Raw genomic sequence first — 7,979 nt, forward strand, 5'->3', positions numbered from 1 at the left:
GATACAGGGAACAGTGAGACTCAGCGGTGGGGAAGGATGGATTGTAGGCAACAAGGCATACTGTTGAATCCATGAGTCATGAAAAATGATACTAAGTTAATTTTTTCAAGTATCAACTGGGTTGTAATTTTTACTTTTTTCATGATGGTTAAGCAGGTTCACCTGTCTGGACATTGAAGCATCCAGGTTCATTTTTGCATCCAAAAGAATCCAGTGTCTGTTATCCTTCAACGGCAGTGACTGCGAATGTTGAGCCCTTTTCCTAATTTATTGACCATTAGTGCAATGGGAATTAGACACACTAGTCACTGAATTGATTTGTCGCACTAATCCACTTAGAAAAAAATGATTTAAAAAATTGTTTTGAGGGCTGGAGAGATGGCTCAGCGGTTAAGAGCACTGACTGCTCTTCCAGAGTTCAAATCACAGACACCACATGGTGGCTCACAACCATCTGTAATGGGGTCTGTTGCCCTCTTCTGGTGTGTCTGAACACAGCTACAGTGTACTCATACACATTAAATAAATAAATAAATAAATAAATAAATCTTTAAAAAAATCATTTTGAGGGAAATATTACCCATTTTCCTTCTGTTTAAAATTATATCAAATCTCCAGACAGTGCTGGCACACACTTTTGACAGAAGTAAGCAGATATCTGTGAGTTTGTGGGCCAACCTGGTCTACACAGAATGTTCCAGGACAGCCAGGGCTACACAGAGAACGCTGTCTCAAAAACAAAAACAAACAAAAACAAAAAACAAAAAAAACCCATTATATTAAATCATTCTATTCTAGTGTTATTTGATAGGTTAAACTGTATTGTTGCACATAAAATAAACTGGTTTTTTTTTTTGTTTTTTTGTTTTTAAAGCAAATACAAAAACAAGAGAGGCCAGCAGGTTGCTCAGTGTGCAAAGGGCTTGCTATACAAGCCTGGTGATCAAGTTTGAGCTTCAGTGCCTGTGTGGTAAAGGAGAGAATCTATTCCTAATATTCCCTGAAGAGAGAGTATCTTGTATATTGTACGGATGTATCACCTGTCAATTTAAAAACATATTACCTATAGGAAAAGGCAGAATAGAAGGTGGGACATCTGGGAGGCAGAAAGAATTCTGAGATAGTTCCAGGAGAAATTCAGTGGGGAAGATGTAATGAGACGGATGCATGGTACCTGAGCACAGGTAACCAGCCATGTGGTGGAATGTCGGTTAAAACAAATGGGTTGTTTCAGTTTCTATCTTGTCAGAGAAGAGTCTAGCTATATGGCCAAGGTATTTGTAAATATAATTTGAGTCAGAATCTTATTTCTGGGAACATGGGGCTAGGAGGAAGAACTGGGACACAGCAGTTCCTCTCCTACCAGCAAATGTGCATTGTGCATACACACACACACACACACACACACCAAACAATAAAAATAATAAATATACACTTCCTAGTTATTAGCAATTTGCCCAAAATGAATAATCAAGTTTTCCCATTCTGTGGGGTACCTCTTTTGTTTGTTGAGACAGTCTCACTCTGTAGCCCAGGCTAGTCCAGAACTGGATTCAGAGATCACAGAACTCACTGCCTCTGCCTCTTTAGTGTGGGATTGTAGGTGTGAACCATCATGTTTCTTTCTTTCTTTCTTTCTTTCTTTCTTTCTTTCTTTCTTTCTTTCTTTCTTTCTCTCTTTCTCTCTTTCTTTCTTTTTTTCCATGACAGGGTTTCTCTGTATAGCTCTGGCTATCCTGGGACTCACTCTATAGACCAGGCTGGCCTAGAACTCAGAAATCCACCTGCCTCTGCCTCCCAAGCCCTAAGATTAAAGGCGTGTGCCTCCACTGCCTGGCCTGTGTGTCTTTTATTCTCTTGATATTGTTCCTTGGCACACAAAAATAGTGTTTTATTTATTTTTTTGACAAGGTCTAACTTTATAGCCCAAGCTAGACTCAAGCTTGCTATCTATCCCACGGTGACCTAGAATTCATACTTTTAAAAGTTCACCCCATCACTTCTGGTGATATTTTAAATTTTGATAAGGTCTAAAAGTCCAGCTAATGTATTAGTTTTTCTTTATTGTCTTTGCTATGGGTGTCATCTTGGCTATTCTGATTATATTTCTAACTATTTCAACCTGGTTATCCTTTTTCTTGTTTGTTTGTTTGTTTGTTTTGTAGCCCTAACTGTCCTAGAACTCACTATGTAGACCAGGCTGGCCTCGAACTCACAGAGATCTGCTTACCTCTGTCTTCTAAGTGCTGGTATTAAAGCGGTATGCCACCTTGTCCAGCAAGGTCCTTTTCTGTATAGAGTTCAAACAATCTTGCCTTCCAGCCATTCACTATAATGAATTCCTCCACATGGTGGGGTTTATACACTTTCTCAGACGGCACATTTTCAGGCTATAATGTGTTCTTAAATGCTTTGTGGCTTCCATCAACTGCTTCTGTGAAGCTAGCCTGCGCCTGGAAACCTCTACCTAGGTGTGAAGCTCATGCACACCCATGAGGCCGGGGGTAAGAGCTGGCAGGAAGGCTGTTCGGTTCCTCCCATTCCAGGTTAACCTTCTAAAGAAGTCCATCCTGATGGCACACACCTCTTTTGTCAGAGAGGTGGTTCTTTGCTCTGGCTCTTTATACGAACTATTCCTGGCATTCTATATCAGCCACAAAGAATTTGCCAAAACTGATTTGGTTTGGATTCAGCAGTATGTAAAGTTCACGATGAGAGGTCCCACCACCAGCCTCTGTTCTTTCTGTCTGAGCAAAACTGGTCTGTCTGTCCACTGCTATCTCTCACTGTGGTCACAACATGAATTTAATTTCTGGTAGGAACCTTCAAGGACATTCACTCTCACTAATTCTCAAAAGAAACACAAGAGTTTAAACCACTTCTGAATCATACACAGCAGTATTTACCATGGCTTGTGCATGTTCCGTGGAACGACAGTGTCCCCCCCCTGCTTGACAAACATGGATTCTTGTGTTGGGGACTGAATCTCTGTGTGTCAAGCAAGGGCTCTACTGTTGAGCTATACCTCAGCTCCTAGGGACACAGGCTGTGACCTCCACTGCTCACTATTTTTGTTGGGCTCTTACTTGTTAGTGACAGCTTGTACTCTGTAGCCCAGGCTGGTCTCAGACTCAAAGTGGAACTTTTGAGCTTTCTGAGCACTGGATTGCAGGTGCGAGTCACCGGGCCTGACTTCTGCTAATGTTCTCTGAACTGGCATCTAGTTCGTGTGAAAGTGGAAGAGGCTGCCTCCTGACTCTTTCATTTCCATGATACGTCTTTTTTCCTAATAAGCCCACTCAATTATAATCTGTCATTTATTTATTTATCTATTTATTTACTTATTTATTTATTTAATATACACTGCAGCTGTCTTCAGACATACCAGAAGAGGTCACTGGATCCCATTATAGATGGTTGTGAGCCACCATGTGGTTGCTGGGAATTGAACTCAGGACCTCCGGAAGAGCAGCCAGTGCTCTTAACCACTGAGCCATCTCTCCAGCCCTATAGTGGTCTTTTATACATAAGTTGAACTTGCTACATAGTTGAGAATGACCTTAAACTCTCAATTCTCCTGCCTCCACTTCCAAAGAACTGAGGTTACAGGTGTGCCCACCATCCTCTGTTTTCTCCTTTCTGTGCCCACATCTTCTTTCATTAAGGCATCTAGGAATGTCTAGCTTTTATGTGGAATTCATCAACAGAAGATGAACTGGGGCTGGAGAGATGGCTCAATGATTAAGAGCACTGACTGCTTTTCCAGAGGAGTTCAATTCCCAGCAACCATATGGTGGTTCACAACCATCTGTAATGAGCTCTGATGTGTGTGTCTGAAGACAGCAAAGTGTACTTATATACATAAAATAAATAAATAAATCTTTTTTTTTAAAGGAAGATGAACTGACCCAAGGGCTGGTGACAGTCAGGCAAACTGCTAATGGAATTTTATTCAACTATTTTGTTGTTATCAGGGGTTGAAGCATGAACTTTGTTGGGTTTTCGTGCTCATTTATTTCTTTAGGATAGGTAAGCAGACCCTGGGAATATGATAAACTGGATTTTCTCAGCATTTTATAGGCACCGGCCATGGAGACAAGTGAGGTACTCTCTGGGCCCCCAGTGGTCATTCAAATTGTCACTGCAGAGTCTCTGCTCCAGGGCAGTCTTTAATCCTGCGGTAGGACTGATTAGATTGATTAGACCATAAAATGCTGCCCCCATCCCCACCACTGCTGCTCAAGGAGCAAGGTCTAAGTGCTCTTTGGCCGACACAGCAAATACATTGGTAGAGACAGGTAGGGAAGATGGATGTGCTCACGCAAGTAGAAAAGAAATCAGGACAGGTGGTGTTTTGATGTGTCCTAGATAGATGAGACCAGACAGCCACTCTCAGCCCACGAAGCCATACATTCACACAAACGAGAATGTGACACCTGGTGTGTTTGGGGACCCACAAGTAGTCTCATGTGACAGTAGCAATGAGTATGAGATAGGTGGTCAGGTGGAATAGTGGAGAAGGTTTGGCACTGGGACTAGGTGACAGATGTCAGGTCAGTGAGTGCTGGCCACCTGATCCCATGGTGCTTGCTGGGCCCCCAGAATGTGGTCCTCAGAAACACAAAATTATGATCCAACGAATTTGGAAAATGCCGAGTCAAAGAAAAATGTCTGTGACTGTGATAGCACATGGAGGTAGAGGTAAGTGGTTCTCTGTTAGTTCCAGGCCAGCCAACACTACATACTGAGATTCGGTCTCAAAACAAACAAACAAACAAACAAACCAACCCATGGATTGTGTATAGTTAATATATACTAATAAGAAACATTTAACAAAGCACATCAATAATAAAATAAAAAAAATAAAGAGCATCCTTATGCAAACTAAACATGTTCCTTTGCCTTCCAAGCTTAGAGCCAGGTTCCAGGTACGTTTGGACTCTCCCAAGGGCTGCATGCAGAGATCAGTGTTCACCAAATTCATCTCATAGGAAAACTCAGAACCAAACAAAATTTCAGCGTGTAAACTTCTGTTCTAAGAAGTGAAATCCGCTCTCTCTCCCTCCTCTCTTCCTGCTACTGCCTCTCCTCTCCCTCTCAATTAAACCTCTTACATGTGGGAGAAAAAAAAAAAGAAGTGAAATCCACTGCTCACTCGTGTGTGTGTGTGTGTGTGTGTGTGTGTGTGTGTGTGTGCTCAAGTGCATGTGCAGGCATGCGAAGGTCAGAGACCAACCTCTGATATTCGTCCTCATCTACCACCTTATTTGAGGCAAGGATGTTCTGTTGTTCACCACTACATATACCAGGCTAGCTGGCCAACAAGTAACTGGAGATTCTAGTGTCTCTACCTCCATCTTGCTGTGGGGACTTGGAGATTACAGATAGATGCAGTCACATCTACTTTTACATGGGTTCTGGGAATCCAAACTCAGGGCCTCATGCTTAGCTTTATACAGCAACTACTTTACCTACTGAACCTTCTCATTAGCCCAATGGATCATCCAGGGGCTGCCCTGGATAATCAGGATAGGTGGGTCATGAGGGATTGTGGATGAGGAGTTCAGACAGAAGTTGTAGTTACCCTAAATCGGAGAGGATTCTCATGGGCCTGCTTGGGGGACTCCTGAGGCTTCATCAGGAGGCTGGGATGTTTGTGAGCTCTCTGGTTTTTGGCTTAAGTCATGTCAAATCTGTCTCCGACTAAACTCAGTATCCAGCTCTGTGCTATGACTGTACTTGGCATTGGAAGTGATCCTATGATGGTCTGAAGTCTCAGCAGGATGGGCTTGTCCCCAGGGCACAAGTCCAATAGAGAATAGTACTGTTGAGTCCAGGATGCACAGGGAGGAAGGCAAAGCAAATCAACAGTGTTCTCCTGAAGCCTGGGTGGGGTGTTTAGAGAGGAAGACAGCGCCGCTGGTTTCTCTTGTGCAACTGCAACAATAGGAGAGATGCTCTGACCCATCACCATGCCAGACTAACATACATTTGATAATGACACCCACTGCGGGCAAGGTGAAGCAAACCCTCACTCTATTTGAGCAGGAGACAAAAATGTGTCAGAAACTTTAATAGGTGTATATTTATCTTGATCCAAATATTCACCTTTGATATGTATCCTGGAAATATCAAAATACCTGTGGATAGGCACAGGGTATTTTAAGAGCTTGTTCATAATATTATATATAATATAAAGACACAACGGTATTATTTACTATCATGGACTTCAGTAAGTAAATGATGGCACTGACATGGTGACAAGGAACCATAAAGCCAGCGTAACTTTAATTTTTTTCAAAACCTATTTTTAATGATGGTTCTTAAACACTTTAACCTCCCTCCTAAGCCACTACCCACCAGAGGTGGTAAAGAAAGGATACGGGGAAATGGACCTGTTTAGAAATGGTTCTTTAGAGCATTTCCCATCAGCACTGCCAGGATATCAGCAGTTCAGTTCACAGGTCAGGAGCAGCAGCTTGATCCACTGGCAAACACTTCACGGACATATCAGCAATCCAGTTCAGTAGTGTAGGGATAGCAGCAGTGGTAGCACGACCCAGCAGGAACAGCCAAGCCTCAGGCAAGCTGACACAAGTCAGCAGGAGGAACCAGGATCACCAGGAACGCCAGGAAAAGTTTTCAGCTGTGCCTCTCTCAACCAAACGAAGACCGGCAAAGACGAGAGACCAAGAAATGTTTAGCTATGTAAGCAAGCAAGCCAAGCCTCTGTCACTGTCTGTTGAGTCCTATCAATAAGCCCTCTAAGCATCAGGTGTTCTCCACGAGTCTTGCCTCACCGTGTATCTTGCCTCGATACATGAGTCTTAGCAAAACTCCACATGCATCTGTCACAGCTGACATCACTTTGCCAATTGGCCCAAGTCCGAAGAAGTGACAAGAAGCCACAGCACACCACCAGAAGTTTTTGGTGCGTTTCTCTCTATGGAGTCCTGACAAATAGAGCTCAACTATGCAGTGTAAGGTGGACCAATACATTTATATTGTTAGCAAAAATCCTTTGTCACGTGTCCTTTCATGGGCTTGCTTTAGCAGAACATCTTTTCACCTGTACCCACTTTAGGAAAAACAATCCTTCACGTGTTGGACCCAGCAAAACACCATCCAACACTTTCCCAAAGAACCCTTAAAAAACCCACTGCAAGTCAGTTTTAAATATTTGAGAAGTATAATAGCAAAATGTTGGAATACGTCATTGAGTACAGCAAATGGGAACATGTTTTGTGTGGTAACTAATGGACAAGGCTGAGAGTTTAGCTCAGTGCTTGAGCATTAGCTTACCATGTACAAGGCTCTGGTTGCAATCCCCAATACTGCAACACACACACAGACACACACACACACACACACACACACAGGAGAGAGAGAGAGAGAGAGAGCGCTACCTGCCTCCTTGCCTTCAGTATCTTGGTTCCGTCCCACCTAGTCACTTTCAATGGTTACTCGGCATATCCACTGTCTTTATGGGACTTTGAAACGGTATGGAAATTGACGTGTTGATTCAGTTACAAGACTAGTGTGTGCTTCAGGAACGACTGAAAGATCGCACTTGTGTGCTTCAGGAATGACTGAAAGATTGCACTAAGGATTCAATTGATATTTAAATCTTTGAAGGGCTGGAGAGAAGGCTCAGAGGTTAAGAGTACTGACTGCTTTTTCAAAGATCCTGAGTTCAATTCCCAGCAACCACATGGTGGCTCACAACCGTCTGTAATGGGCTCTGATGCCCTCTTCTGGTGTGTCTGAAGACAGCTACAGGGTAGTCACATACATCAAATAAATAAATAAATCTTTCAAGAAAAACGTTAATATGATTTTGGCAGTGTGATTTATTTGGAATATTATTTTAAATCCACGATAAAAAATCCATAATTGAGCCGGGCGTTGGTGGCGCATGTCTTTAATCCCAGCACTTGGGAGACAGAGGCAGGCGGATTTCTGAGTTCGAGGCCAGCCTG

The sequence above is a fragment of the Mastomys coucha genome, unplaced genomic scaffold (assembly GCF_008632895.1).
Source record: "Mastomys coucha isolate ucsf_1 unplaced genomic scaffold, UCSF_Mcou_1 pScaffold18, whole genome shotgun sequence".
Taxonomy (NCBI): Eukaryota; Metazoa; Chordata; class Mammalia; order Rodentia; family Muridae; genus Mastomys; species Mastomys coucha.